We start from the raw sequence: 16619 nt of genomic DNA, 5'->3' as shown, positions 1-16619 counted from the left end.
CCTGCACCACTGATGCCCACAGCCAAAGACACGCGCTATAATGCATCGCTCGCTCATACTGGATCTGCTACATACTTATGGAGGAGGAAAGTGTTGCTGAACGACATCTGCAGCAGCAAAATGCATCTAGAATGCCGACGCAAAACAAATATTAAATTTGCACCTACTTTTTGTGCTTGCCTGGTCCTTTCTGAGCAAGCACAGCTGTCCGATACACAGAAAATTAAACATTCAGTCCAGTATAGAGTTACAAGCACGGAATTCAAAGCACACTTTTGTTGTTGCTGGTTTACAGCCACTGCGCACTCTACAAACCCAAAATGCAAGCACCGTGTCATCTGGAGCTTCAGCCTCAAAAGTAGAAATAACTACTCAGTAAATGTCTAATCCGCATTATGTGAAGGCGAAATGCCAATTGCCCGGAATTTGCACACTAAGGTGTACAACTCTGGTTTGCATCCTAAAAAGCAACTCTGCAATGTGTGGAATTTTGCATAACCTGAATGCCGATTGTACAGAACCGACAGCCTTTATGCCAGGCATAGGTAAACTCGGACCCCCAGATGTTTTGGGACTACAATTCCCATCATCCCTGACCACTGGTCCTGTTAGGGATCATGGGAGTTGTAGTCCCAAAACATCTGGAGGGCTGAGTTTGCCTATGCCTGCTTTATGCTCAATGCATATTACGTAGCTAAAATGCCAGCATTTCTCTGCTAAAAGCCCATTATATTTTGCACAACCTGCCCATGCCCCAGCGCATGCCATTTGCATGCTCAGATACTCCACCAGTAGATTTCAGCATAGGGGAATTTTGCACACTCGCATCCTCCGATTTGGATTTGCAACTGACAATCCCAGGTGGCTCGCATTTAAAACAGCAGAATTCTATTCTGTAGCATTTAGGAAAACCGTAGCTTATCAGAAACCCATGTCCTGTTTAAATCCCTTGTTCCTTTTGCCCCCCTCCTTTTGGATGCTTCATCACATCCAGCATCCCATCTTAATTTTGCCCTCTTTCCCCATGCATCTTTGAACTGTGCTTATTTTGTAACATGGGTCAGTGTTGGGGTTCGCACTGGCTTGGAAGTCACACGCTCTGCCGCCAAACCCCTTTCTCCAAATCCAGTTGTACTGGGGCATGTGAGCGCCAAGAGGAAAACATCCTTTGCATTCAGGAAGACTCTCTTTATAGCAGCCTTTGCCAGCCTGGTGCCCTCCAGATGTTTTGAACAATAATTCCCATCGGTCCTGGGCCACCATAGGGCATAGCCTTTCTCTGCTACCTGTCCCTTTTGCCAGGCGACTGACATCAACTCAACAGCTTTCAAAACTGTCTCCCGAGCTAAGGTAGGACTCAAATTCAGCCCTGAAGACAAACCCTTCAACAAATAATTATTCTCCCCTGCCCCATATCCATATCCCTATAGCCACTTGAAGTGCCTTCCTGCTATTCACCAGTTTGCCACACTGGACATTTTTAGCTCTTTTAATCTTTTCTCATAACATCAGTCCCCGCGGCTCCGAGATCAGTCGCGCCATTGTGCACTCTTCCCTCCAGTTTGTCAATGTCGTTTTGTTAATGAAGCACTCAAAGCCCAAACCAATCACATGTTACTCTGTTCAAGCTCTGAAAAACACTCTTCTCAGAAAATCCTAGCTCAGCACCCTATCCCAGCCTTTGCACACTTAAAAACATCTGCGTGGATCAAACTCCTGGGCTGCGGGTTAGCTATCCTTGTCTTAACAGTTTAAGGTCAAAAACAAACAGTCAGAATCTTTAAAAAGTCCTACAAGGTGAAGAACTAGGATTCACTAGATTGTACAAGCAACCTAACCAGTGGCAGTTTTTTCTTCTGGGGCCTCCAAAGTAAGATCACAACAGTCTGGGAGGTCAATTCTCTTCTGAATCCTTTAAGACTGTAACTGCATAGATTTTGGGTTGAAAGTTGTGACCCTTGGATCACAAAGCACAGCTTGGTTTACACCATTTTCTGCTTCTGCAAGTCACGGGTTGCTGCTGATCTTGTGAAAAGCTTTAACAAAGTTATGTTCCTGAAAAACAAAACCCACATTTATGCTCCAAAGTATTTATAAGGTTATGAAACACAACTGCAGCAATTTCATTCATTATTTCAGTGGTCATATGCAGCACTCTTAAAAAAAAACCAACCTTGACCAATTGTCCCCAAAGGAGGAAAACATATTTACATCACCAATTTCCATTAAATTAGCCTTGGGGAAGAAAAGACAAAACAACAACCCTGTTTTGAAACATCTTCATTTTGTGAATAAATGTGTAGAATGCAACAGCTATACTACACCTTTGTTTTGTAATAAGGAAGCCTGTTCCAGATGCTTACCTTTTAAAAGTTATATTGGTGGGCACTTGTGGCATCTATTAACTTTATGAAAAAGTACATTTATTTTATAAAATATATATTAAATAATACAACGGGTACACATGGGAGGTTTATAGTGGAGGTATGGATGCTGACAGATTTGCATGCTGAAAAGTAAATGGGGAATAGTATATACAGTAGTACTTCGGGTTACATACGCTTCAGGTTACAGACTCCACTAACCCAGAAATAGTGCTTCAGGTTAAGAACTTTGCTTCAGGATGAGAACAGAAATCGTGCTCCGGTGGCATGGCAGCAGCAGGAGACCCCATTAGCTAAAGTGGTGCTTCAGGTTAAGAACAGTTTCAGGTTAAGTACTGACCTCCAAAACGAATTAAGTACTTAACCTGAGGTACCACTGTATATAACATAGCATTATGAATGAATCACTAGGTTATTCTCCCTGAGAAGAACCAGGGGCCAGAAACAGTTTTCTGTCTGTGGTGGGAGGAAGGTGTGGCCGTTGGAGGTGTGTGGACATTCTGGGGTCCAATCCCAGCTGCGTTAAAATCTTGGATTTCTCTGTTGGTTTCTATGAGCAGCTCTCACTTCCAATTAAAAATAGCTTATCAGGCCACATCTTCACTATACAGTACGTTTTTGAGGCAGTGCCACACCAATTTAAACAGTCAATGCTCACCCCCCCCCCCAAATCTTGGAAATGTAGTTTTAAGAGTGCTGAGGAGAACCCCTATTTCCCTCACAGATCTACAATTTCCAGAGTTACCTGAGACTACAACAGAGTTACCTAAACTGCTATTGGAACTGTAGCCCTGTGAGGGGAATAGGGGTCTCCAAACAACTCTCTGCACTCACACCAAACGATAGTTCCCAGGATTCCATGACTGTTAGGTAAAGGTAAAGGGACCCCTGACCATTAGGTCCAGTCGTGGCCGACTCTGGGGTTACGGCGCTCATCTCGCTTTATTGGCCGAGGGAGTCGGCGTACAGCTTCCGGGTCATGTGGCCAGCATGACTAAGCCGCTTCTGGCGAACCAGAGCAGCGCATGGAAACACCGTTTATCTTCCCGCCGGAGTGGTACCTATTTATCTACTTGCACTTTGACATGCTTTTGAACTGCTAGGTTGGCAGGAGCAGGGACTGAGCAACGGGAGCTCACCCCGTCATGGGGATTCGAACCACCGACCTTCTGATCAACAAGTCCTAGGCTCTGTGGTTTAACCCACAGTGCCACCCGCGTCCCTTTCATGACTGTTAGAATGGTATAATTAGTGCTTTAAACAAATAGTTCGGATGTGGCCTTGGTGTGAATCGGCAAATGACCTATCAAGATGAGGAGCTGATCCTCTCAAATCGCCCCCACCTTTTTTTAACCTGCCCTTTTAAGCGCCTTTTTTATATGCCACAAAACCTCCTCTGAACAGCAGAGCTAAAACCTGCTCAGAAAGGTCGTTCTCGAAGGCAAGCGACGAAAAGGCAGTGGAAGCCCCGTTTAATGAAATAAACCCATCATCATCGCTCGTAATAATGATGACACAAACTGAAACAGCATTTTTTTTTTTTACTCTCTCTCTCCCTCTCTCTCTCTCTCACACACACACACATAGCAGCCTGTTCCCAAGAAGCCTATATTTAGCGCAGTTCCCCAGCTTGCGCCAAGTGCTCGGGGCAGCTATCAGATCTGCGAGTTTGCTCTGCTCCAGCAAGCCAGGCTGCCACAGCAGGGGTCATTCATGACCACATGCCAGCTAGCGGCCTGGCCCCGAGCGCCAGTTGCTAACCATAATAATTTTTAGGATTTTTAAAATTATTTTTTTAAGGTTGGGTGGTGGGGAGACGGCAAAGAACAGCCTCAGAGGTTTGTATTTTGGACGGCGGGGGAGAGTTCAAGCTATGCACAGGCAGAGGTGCCACCAGCAGCGGCCTGCTGAGGCCCTGATGGTGCCATTACGTAATGCTGTTTTGCCCAATTCGGTATCATTGCATGGCCTGGAGAGGAATTATACTGGGATCCAGTTATCATGGGTCAAAGCGGTGGTTGTTGATTTTATTTCCATTGCTTGCATTTCTGTCCAGCGGCGTAGAGTCAGTTTTCAGCGCCCAGGGTAGGTGGGGAGGATAGAAATGTGCTGGTTCGCCAGCCTATTCCTTGCCGCCAGAGTAACCCCACCCCTACCAGAGCAAAGCAGGGGGAGCCTGGCTGGCCAACAGAGATATGTACCAGGCCGGACTGCACTGGGATTGCCTGCGTTGGGTCACCTGGTTCACACCCCCACAAAAATTGTGTGCCCAGCACCATGGACCCCCTGGCACCCTCCCACTTCGCCCCTGCTTCTGTCTCGGCGACATCCACGCTGACTTGGTCGCCGTGTCCACAGAACTTGGCAGACCTCCTAGGATGTGTGTGGCGTTCATACGGAGCCCCCGGTCGTCCCACGGACTATTGACCCGTACACCACTAATCCGCTGCCACCAACCAGGTCCTCCCCGGTAAAATCACTTCAGCCTCAGTCGGGTTCTCAATTAATAAAGAAGAGTGCGTTTTATTTCAGACACATACAAACTTTTACGGCATTCCAAACGTTGTTGCTCTTTACTTTCTTAGTCTTATTTTCCTCTCTCTGTCTCTTCTGCCTCCCCTCACTCAAGAACCCACTGCCCTAACTGTCTCTCTATTACCAACTGCTTCTCCAACTGCCTTTCCCAACCAGCCAACCCACTAAAACCAACCAACTACCCACCAACAACTCCCAACAACAACTAACTCAGGGCCTTTTCAGTACTGGCCCCGACTTGGTGGAACGCTCTGTCACAAGAGACCAGGGCCCTGTGGGACTTGACATCTTTCCGCAGGGCCTGCAAGACAGAGCTGTTCTGCCTGGCCTTTGGTTTGGACTCAGTCTGACCCTTATGTTTCCCTCCCCTTATGGTTTTGATGAGGCTGCATTTTAAATTGCATTTTAACCTGTATTTTAAATTGGGTTTTTTCCCCCCTATTATGTTTTTACTGTAATTTTACTGTTGTTAGCCGCTCTAGCCAGGGAGGGCGGAGTATAAATAAAATTTCTTCTTCTTCTTCTTCTTCTTCTTCTTCTTCTTCTTCTTCTTCTTCTTCTTCTTCTTACTGTTGCTACTTCACTGTCCAGCTGGCCTGGCTCCCTCCCTCGTACCCACTGCAAAACTCTTCGCTCTTCCCCCTAATTCTGCCAATGTTAAGCATTTTCCGGCTGGCATACATCAACAAATATGGGAATTCGGGCATGGCAAAGTGAGAAGCCGTGATGGCTTGGGTTTTTGCGACGACCTTGGCATTTTTGGAGCAGTGGGAGACAACGTGGTCTGGGTTACAGCACTAGAGTGCATCACAGCCTGGTTCCCATGCTGGGGCAAGGCATGTCCAGTCAGGAAAACCCACAGGAGTGTGTGTGGGCCGCACGAGCCATCGCAACGTTGGCTGAATCCCGTGGCAAACCAACCCGCCATTGGTTTGCAGGCAGCAAGGTTAAGGCTGGCAGTTCTTGAAAGTTATGAGCAAGTCGGCCGCAAGGACAGCAATTCTGTCTTAGAAGCGGGATTAAAATGAATGCTGGCAGCCACGGGGGTGCAAAGCCACGTAACAGTCGTTCCCTGTTAAATTTAGCGTCCAAGTCTCCCTGTTAAGAGGCCTTACGGGGCAGTTTCTCACAGGCAGGCATTGTGTCACCTTGGGTGGGTAATTAGCAGGAACAAATGGATCCTTCACAGTGCAATAGTCCTTGTCTCTTGTTAGAAGCACAACCCCAGTTCCCCTCCCTTTGACTCCAGCAATGGTGACAGATGTCCCGGGGTCCTTGCTTCTTGCCTTCTCATTCCCTCCCCGACAGCGCTTGCACCCTAAGCCAATGTGGCAAACAAGCGTAAGAACTCCTGACATCCGCGGCCTTCAGATCCTGCATTCCTCGCTCACTCAGCACAAAACTGCAGGGAATTAGACACCTCTCTTTGAGAACAAAGGGGACCCTAATCATCCGAGTGTCTTGGAAACAGTGAAGGAATAAAGGGCTGGGCTCAGCAGCACAGCAAAAAAGTCAAACGAGGTCCTACAGTCCCAAACTTACAATGTTTGTTGATTGCTTTCTTTAGTGCTAGTCTCTCGCTTCCTCCTGAAGGACCCAAAAGGTCTGCAATAAAATTAACTGATTTGTGTGTATGGACCCAAAACTGATTTGTGTGTATGGATTTGTGTGTATGGACCCAAAAGGTCCTTCAGGTCTGAAATAAAATTAACTGATTTGTGTGTATGGGACACAATAATCTAGACAACCTGATTATTCAGCATTCATCCTGATAAATCTGAAGGGAGACCGGACAACAATGGGTATTTATTGAGCATTAATTCTGATTTGTTTGTGGGGAGGGTTGATGATATGTCAAAGCAAGTGTTACCCCCACTTTCCTATTATTATTATTATTATTATTATTATTATTATTATTATTATTATTATTATTATTATTATTTCCCAGAAGGCCCCCTCAACACAACTCGTAACAGTATACATCTGTAAAACACGTTCTGACCAAGTGATCCATGAGTTAGCATAAACTTTTTGCAACTGATCTGTGGTTCTCTGGATAATTTGTAAATGAAAGAAAGCCTTTTAAACATGACTGTCAAAATCCATAACATGGATGTCTCGTGATAGGTACGACCAGGGCTTCTTTTTTCCAGCCGGAACTCACCAAAATTCAGTTCTGACACATCTCAGGTGGGCACTGTTGCCATCCTAAGAAAACAAGGGAGGCGTTCATTGTGAGTTCCAGCACCTCCTTTTCTAGAACAATAGCACTGGGTGCAACAGGTAGAATTCAAAAGGTGAACTTTTCTTTCCGCTGCCTCACCAGTTAACATTTTGAGTTCAATGCCCATCAAATTCATTGATACAGAACACATGTTAAAGGTAAAATGACCCTGCTTCAATTCCGGTATCTCCAGTTAAACGTTTCAGGTAGCACATGAATTTGACCTTTGAAGAGTTAGTAAGTAAACCATGTTTAACTTACCAAATGTGTTTGTCTATTTCTATGCGGCCTAGGACCCATGTACCTAAGGGACCGCATCTCCTGGTATGCCCCGCGGAGGACCTTAAGGTCCACAAATGACAACACTTTGGAGGTCCCAAGTCGCAAGGTGGTTAGATTGGTCTCAACGAGGGCCAGGGCCTTTTCAGTACTGGCCCCGACTTGGTGGAACGCTCTGTCACAAAAGACCAGGGCCCTGTGGGACTTGACATCTTTCCGCAGGGCCTGCAAGACAGAGCTGTTCTGCCTGGCCTTTGGTTTGGACTCAGTCTGACCCTTATGTTTCCCTCCCCTTATGGTTTTGATCTATGGGCACACTTATCTGCCCCCCTCCCACTTTGATTTTCGGGCACCTCATTTGTCTACCTTAACCATTCCAAAACCCAGACGGGCCTTTACACTGGCCAGACTAAATATGTTACCCTCAGCTGTTCTTGAAGGTAGATATCAAAAAATTTCATTCGAGAACCGGCTCTGCCCCTGTGGAGCTGGCTACGTAGAGACTGTGTCACACGTTCTCTTGTCCTGCTCCCTATATAAAGATCTCAGGGACAAGACCATCACGCCGCTCCTATCTGCCATCCCGGGCCGCTCTTGTGAAGCCAAATTGTTCTCACTCCTAGCTGACCAGAACAGCTCGACAACAGAGAAGGTTGCCAAATTTATCAAGAGAGCAATGAGACTGAGAGCTGCTATCTGAATGACATTAGTGTCGTCACCCGGATTCCTCGCCTAGGATCTTATTATTATTATCTTTATGTTTTATTATTATTATTTTATTACCTCTGCCAAGTTTTATTTTTTTTTTAAATAATTTTTATTAATTTTCATAAACAAAAATCACACAAATAAAAACATTCACAAACAACACATGACTTCCCCATGCCTCCCCTTCATTGCACCCTTGTTTCAAATTTTTTAGCAATCCTTCATTTCATTTCTATATTTAACTTCCCTCAGATTCTCTTAACTTAAATATTTACAGCTATAATTCTCTGTTTCTTACCCCTTGACATTTTATCAGTCTGAGATTTTACAACAGTTCTTAAGATATATTTTAAATTTTTTCCAGTCCTCTTCCACTGTCTCTCTCCTCTGATCACGGATTCTGCCGGTCATCTCTGCCAGTCCCATAAATTCAGTCACCTTCGTCTGCCATTCTTCCAGAGTAGGTAGTTCTTGCATCTTCCAATACTTTGCCAGAAGAATTCTTGCTGCTGTAGTTGCATACATGAAAAAAGTCCTATCTTTCTTTGGTACCAATTGGCCGACCATACCCAAGAGAAAAGCCTCCGGTTTCTTTACAAATGTCCACTTAAGGATTTTCTTAATTTCATTATAGATCATTTCCCAGTAGGCCTTAACCTTTGGGCAGGTCCACCAAAGATGATAGAAAGTTCCTTCACATTCGTTACATTTCCAGCATTTGTTATTGGGCAAATGATATATCTTTGCAAGCTTGACTGGGGTCATGTACCACCTATAGATCATTTTCATTATGTTTTCTTTCAAGGCACTACATGCCGTAAATTTAAGGCCTGTGGTCCATAACTGTTCCCAGTCAGCAAACATAATATCATGACCTAAGTCTTGTGCCCATTTGATCATAGCTGATTTAACCGTTTCATCCTGTGTATTCCATTTCAGCAACAAATTATACATTTTAGACAAATTCTTAGTATTGGTCTCTAACAGTTCTGTTTCCAATTTTGACCTCTCCTTCTGAAATCCTAGTTTCCTGTCCTACCTCTGCCAAGTTTTAAGTACTGAGATTATTAATTTATCTGCATCTGGTTATTATTATCTTTCTCCCTGTCCTGACCATCCCTCTGAGGTTATATTTATATTTATAATCTTTCAAATTGGCTGGTCTATTCACTTAACCGACCTGGAACAATCTACCAGAGAAAAGGCCGCCGCCCATGGGACAGAGGGTCATGGATGAATGATAATCCAGCTTCTACCTAGGGTTCTAATAGGTCATAAGATTTTATGGTAACTATATTCGTAATGTATTTTTGTTGGTGTTTGTCCTTTGATGCTATGTCCTGTCGGCTACGCAAATAAAGTCTATATCTATCTATGGGCTACTTTTAAAATGAGGCTGCAATTTAATTGCATTTTAACCTGTATTTTAAATTGGTCCCCCCCATTATGTTTTTATTGTAATTTTACTGGTGTTAGCTGCCCTGAGCCCGGCTCTGACTGGGGAGGGCGGGGTATAAATAAAATTTAATAATAATTTCTTAAACAAATAATAAATTAAATTAAATTAAATTAAATTATAATTTAAATAAAATAAATAAAATGATGATGATGCTAAGGGAAGTGGGAAACTTTGAAAGCAACTTAAAAGGGGATATTGTTAGTTGTAGGTTCAGGTTTTAAGATAAAATATGTGTCTGTTATCCTAAAAAAAAAAAAAAAAAAAAGAGGAGGAAAGACCAAACCATCTAATCACTGGTAAACCCATGGGATTACTCAGTGATGTAAATTGGCAGCAGGTGAAAGAGATGATAAAAGGGGCACTTGTTTACTCTGGGCATAGTTAACCTATGCAATTCACGGCCACAGGTTGTAAGGGCGATATTTTCCCAGTGACAGACATCAACAGCAAGGTATGGCGGTGACGCAATAGTGGGCCTGCAAAAACTTTCCCAGCTGACCTTTCAGGTGTAGCTAGGGTCATGTGCAGGATGCTGAGGGTGGGATCACCCGCTTTTTCGCACTGTCTCCCATTGTGGGGAACTTGATGATGGGAAACAGAGCCAGGAAACATACTGTGAAAGGAAATCAGGATGCTCAGGAAGGGGTCAGGGAGCTCTCAACAAAATCTAGCCTGACATCAGGAGCCAGCGCAGAACGAATCAATCCTTGCCCTCTCTGCAGTGTTTAATTTACAAAACGAGGAGGTGGTGGGGCTCAAAGCCTGCCAGGAAACCCCACCTTAGGGGCTCCCTGTGAGCCATTTGTTTCAGTTGAATGCTTTTAATATGCGCAGTGGCTTACATTTTAAAAATATTGAATGTAAAACAAAAGATTTGTGTTTCCTCTTCTGATGCTTTCCCTCCGTTGATTTTTCTGTTCTTGGACTCTGTGCTCCATCATCCGCTGTTAAATTTCCCCTCCTTCCCTTCTATCCCTGTATATTTTGTGACATAAACATTCAGTGGGTTTTAGTAAAAGGTAAAGGGACCCCTGACCATTAGTCCCAGTCATGACTGACTCTGGGGTTACGGCGCTCATCTTGCTTTATTGGCCGAGGGAGCCGGTGTACAGCTTCCAGGTCATGTGGCCAGCATGACTAAGCCGCTTCTGGCGAACCAGAGCAGTGCATGGAAACGCCATTTACCTTCCCGCCAGAGCGGTGCCTATTTATCTACTTGCACTTTGACGTGCTTTCGAACTACTAGCTTGGCAGGGGCAGGGACTGAGCAACGGGAGCACAACCCGTCGCAGGGATTCGAACCGCCAACCTTCTGATCAGCAAGTCCTAGGCTCTGAGGTTTAACCCACAGCGCCACCCGCGTCCCTCGGTGGGTTTTACTCACAAGTAAATTACACAGGTCCAAGAGTGCTTGAGGGCAGAAGGGTCCAATGGTATTCTGCCGTCATAATGGCTGAACATGTCTAATCTCTGTAAAATGAAGACGAAATTCCCAACTGTCTGAAATTTGGCAGGAAATGTGAATGGTATTAAATAGCCAAATGTTTGTTTGTTTGTTAAATAATAAATAAATACAATAAAGGTGATGCAATGGCTGAAAGCAATTTAAATATTCTGTTAGCACCCATAACAGACCTTCCGTTTTGCTGCTTCAGAGCCTCTCAGAACTTGAAATAAATTGCAGTCTTTATCTTCCTGGGTTGTTTTTTTGGGGGGAGGAGAATCCATTTTATAGTAATAAAAACGTTAGGTTTGTAAAATCCCTATTTCACTCAACTGTTTAGGTAAGATAAAGTTGTATGTTGCACATGCTCAGTGCTAAATAAAATGTTCCAATGTACAGTGGTACCTCGGTTTATGAACTTAATCCATTCCGGAAGTCCGTTCTTAAAACGAAACTATTCTTAAACCGAGGCGAGCTTTCCCTAATGAGGTCTCCCGCTGCCGGTGCCCTTCCACCATTCGGCTTCCGTTCGTAGACCGAGGAAAAGTTCGCAAACCAGAACACTACTTCCGGTTTTGCGGAGTTCGTAAATCGAATTGTTCGTAAACAGGACTGTTCTTAAACCGAGGTACCACTGTATAGTCTCTTTCCCAAAAGAAAGATGACAACCACCAGACCATGGAGACTTGTAGCTGCTAAAGCTGATAATTTGGGGGAAAGGTAGGCAGTGATGGGTGGGTGTGTACATAGGTGAGTTTGTGTCTTGGACTCTCAGGTTTAGCAAAAATTCATTGGTACAGCACACACGTTAAAGGTAAAACGACTCTGCTTCAATTCTGTATCTCCAGTTAAAAGTTTCAGGTAGCACATGAATTTGACCTTTGAAGAGTTAGTAAGTAAACCATGTTTAACTTATCAAATGTGTTGGTCTCTTTCTATGCTAAGGGAAGTGGGTAACTTTGAGAGAAACTTGGAAGGGCATATTTTAAACGTCTAACATCCTATAATTCCACATTTTACTGCATGTTTTGCGATGTGACATCTCTGCTGGGGTTTTCTTACCAAAAAATAGTTGCTCCAAATCTGGATCTAAGCATCCAGAATTCTTTTTTAATTTTTGTTAACCACATCTATTTTCTTTAACCAAATCAACACCAACAAAAAAAGGAAACTAGAGTAAACTACACCATCAGGTGCACAGAACGTAGAAGGATGGTACCTTTGAATATGATATTTGGCGATTCGTATCTCTTCTTTTTAAGTGCATTACAAAGGGAATCCTGGTGTCTATTTTATCTTGATGACAATATTTATGTAGTGCTTTTCAGGTAGACCTCAACAGATTGGTTGACATAAAATTATTACAGTAAGCATCGATAATGTGCCATTTTTATAGTAAAATCAAAACCATTTTTTAAAAAACAGCGTCTGCTTCTTCCAGGCAAAATGGTTCTTCAGAAGCCTCTGTGATGAGGCTCCAATGTCACATTACCATGTAATTTTAAAATGAGATACCATATATATCAGATGATAGAGTTCGTCATGTGTCTGAATTTATGAATTCCTTCTTTTAATAAGCAACCGTCATTGAACAGCTCAAATTATTTTGTACTCTTTTTTTATCAACTATTTTAATGACCAGTTAACGTTACCGTATCGTGCAGTTTTACAAAGCTCAACAGACCCTTTGTTGAGTCCTTACATCTGCAGGATAATTCATAAACATTATTATTTTGGTCTCCGGATTGCAGTCTGACTTGAAATGCATGGAGGCGCTGCCAGATCATGTGAGGAAAATAAGTACAGTTCTTAGGGGGACTCATGAGAAGAGCGTCATGTCAATTTCAGCAAGTGCATTATCTGTCAGTTCAAAAACTGATTTCGAAAAAAACATGGCTATAAGCTCAAGTGGAGGAGAACAAATCTTGGAAGCTGCAGAGATTTGTAACGATATTCAGTTTCTGTACAGTTTAAAATAACTACCGCTTTAAGTAATATACATTGAAGGGGGGAGTCTAGAAAAGGCTAGGATATGCTTGGGGACGCGGGTTGCGCTGTGGGTTAAACCACAGAGCCTAGGACTCGTGGCCAACTGGGGTTGTGGCGCTCATTTCACTTTATTGGCCGAGGAAGCCAACGTACAGTTTCCGGGTCATGTGGCCAGCATGACTAAGCCGCTTCTGGCAAACCGGAGCAGCGCACAGAAACGCCATTTACCTTCCTGCTGGAGTGGTACCTATTTATCTACTTGCACTTTGACGTGCTTTCGAACTGCTAGGTTGGCAGGAGCAGGGACTGAGCAACGGGAGCTCACTCCGTCACGGGGATTTGAACCACCGACCTTCTGACCGGCAAGCCCTAGGCTCTGTGGTTTAACTCACAACACCGCCCGCATCCCAGATGGATGCCAACAATAGTGAAGGGCTCGTAATCTGGGGAACCGGGTTCGCGTCTCCGCTCCTCCACCTGCAGCTGCTGGGTGACCTTGGGCCAGTCACACTTCTCTGAAGTCTCTCAGCCTCACTCACCTCACAGAGTGTTTGTTGTGGGGGAGGAAGAAAAAGGAGAATGTTAGCCGCTTGGAGATGCCTTCAGGTAGTGATAAAGCGGGATATAAAATCCAAACTCTTCTTTTTCTTCTTCTTCTTCTTTTGAAGCCCTGGAGAGATGCTGCCAGTCCGTGTAGACAATCCTGAGCTAGATAGAGACCACTGGATCTGACCGGGCAGCTTCCTGTGTTTGAGCAGAAAAAAAAGAGAGCTCTCCCTGGTGGTCTGATTTGCTTTCTGAATGATTCCCTGATTTTTTTAAAAAAAAATTGCATACGGCATCTTTGAAGTCTCTTCCATATTTTGGCATCCTGGCTCCATCCGTCAGACCTGGAATTTGAAAGCGGGTCAGCATTTTCCACTGCATTGGTCAAGCATGGGGGACTGGATGTGAACAGCTGGATCCCCGAGCCTGCCTTTGCTATAAACATCCTGTGTGAGAAATGTGTCCCAGCGCTGATCTGGTGGGAACCCAGAGACCATAAAGGAGAGGGAGGCGGGCAGAGGAAAAGAGAAGCTGAGGGAGATAAGCGAGCTGTCACATTTTTTTCCACAGAAATGTTCCCTTTCATCCAGATTCTCTTTTGGCAAACACCTGCGATCTGCAATGCACAAAATTCTACAAGCTATACCGGCGATTCGAAAACAAGCAGGGGCATGAATGAGCCAGCGCGCGGTTGAGGAATCTGCTTCCAGTCACGCCATGCCATTATTTAAAATGCTTTTACGCCACATTTCTATAAGGTAGCATTCCAGGTGGATAAACAGAGATCAAAACAACAAATCAGGGAAAGAACCACCAGGAGTAATGGAAATGTGTCCGAGCAGCTGATAAACAAAACTCAGGGCAGTTTCAAAAGACACCAGACAGAGCAATAAACTACAGAAATCATATCAGCAATTAAGATAAAGGTAAAGGACCCCTGGACAGTTAAGTCCAGTCAAAGGCGACTATGGGGTTGCGGCGCTCTTCTCGCTTTTAGGCTGAGGGAGCCAGCGTTTGCTCGCAGACAGCTTTCTGGCTCATGTGGCCAGCGTGACTAAACCGCTACTGGCACAACAGAGCACTGTGACGGAAACCAAAGTGCAAGGAAACACTGTTTACCTTCCCGCCGAAGAGATACCTATTTATCTACTTGTACTGGTGTGCTTTCGAACTGCTAGGTTGGCAGGAGCTGGGACAGAGCAACAGAAGTTCACTCCATCGCGGGGATTCAAACCACTGACCTTCTGATTGGCAAGCCCAAGAGCATGGGTAGGCAAACTAAGGCCCGGGCACCAGATCCAGCCCAATCGCCTTCCAAATCCAGCCAAAGGATGGTCCGGGAATCAGCGTGTTTTTGCTTGAGTAGAATGTGTCCTTTTATTTAAAATGCATCTCTGGGTTATTTATGGGGCATAGGAATTCATTCTTTCTTTCTTTTCAAAATATAGTCAGGCCCCCAACAAGGTCTGAGGGACAGTGCACTGGTCCCCTGCTGAAAAAATTTGCTGACCCCTGACCAAGAGGCTCAGTGGTTTAGACCACAGCACCACCTGCGTTATAAATTAACACAGAAGCCAAAGCAGCCATTTTAGCACATGCATTTGGTACACAAGGGAAAATGAGGAAGGTGCCAGGTGGATCAGGAGGGAGTTCCATAAATGAGGTACAAGCAGGGATGCAAACTGGAATAAAAGATGGGGGGGGGGAGTAAGCCCCACCCCATATAATCAATCACATGATACAACACACACATACTATTTGAATGGCAATGCCAATTAACTTTGGGGGCCCCAGCCCCCTCAGATATTGGGTAACATGGCGTCCTGAGCAAGGGCTTCCTTCACATTCGGAGTAAATTGCAAGGAATTGGCTGGAGGTAGAAGATGAGCCTTCCCATTCTCTATAAAGGGAACGTCCATAGCAGATTAAGGCAGTACGTGTGGGGAGGAAGGGGGTGGGAAACGTTCCATTGCACAAGGAGAAATCATGGAATGTTCACCTTAACACTATGTTAATATTTTTTTAGCTCATATTTACCATTGACTAATAAATTGCATTATGATTTTGAGAAATTGGGATGTTTATTGCAGCCTCAATTTAAGCAGGACTGAACTAACGTGACTTCATAAAAGAATACTTAGTTACCGCAACCGGTAGAGGCTCTTCCACTAGGGTACAGCGCACGTAATGAAAATTATCAAGCTATTTTTAACAAAGGATTTCCTCCCCAAAATCTCTCTTTTTTTAAAAAATAAATTTTTATTAAAGTTTTAAGGATTACAGAAAAAAATAAGAAGCGAAAAAAGAAAAAAATATATTAATAACAGTCAAAAAAAAGAAAAGAAAAAGAAAAACAATACATCATCAAAAAACAGAAAAAAAGAAAAAAGGGTAAAGAACAAGGCAAACCTATACAGCACTTACTTACATTCACTTACTTCCTTGACCTCCTCACACCTCCCATTTTTGTATTCTGATTCAATTTGATATTTCAGCAAATCCTTCCAACCTTATTTTTATCTTAATAATTTGTCTTAATATACTATAATTTTATATTCTCTCTTTCACCAATTCATTTTTACTTAATCCTTTATGTTTTTTCTGCTAAAACCACATAATTTTCTTTTCCCAACATCTTTCTAACAATCTTTAATTTTGCAATATTTTTGAAGATAAACTTTAAATTTTTTCCAATCTTCTTCCACCGACTCTTCTCCTTGGTCCCAGATTCTGCCAGTCATCTCAGCCAGTTCCATGCCTCCCCAAAATCTGAAAGCCACACATTCTTTCCTGCCCCGTGCATATTTTACACTTCCATGAATTTAATTTCCTGGCCATTTAATTAATTGTTTGTTTGTTTGTTTGTTTGTTTGTACTCTGCACCTGACTCAGTTGGCCAGGCCACCCTGAGCAGCTTACATAACATATAAAAACATAATAAAATATTCAATATTTAAAAAACTTTCCTATATAGGGGCTGCCTTCAGATGTCTTCTAAAGGTTGTATAGTTCACTTAGCTCCAACCAGCTCTCTGCATCACTCAGACAAAA

Source organism: Podarcis erhardii (assembly GCF_964252035.2).
Source record: "Podarcis erhardii genome assembly, chromosome: 13".
Classification (NCBI taxonomy): Eukaryota; Metazoa; Chordata; class Lepidosauria; order Squamata; family Lacertidae; genus Podarcis; species Podarcis erhardii.
The sequence above is the reverse complement of the archived record's forward strand: the minus strand, read 5'-3'. Positions refer to the sequence as shown.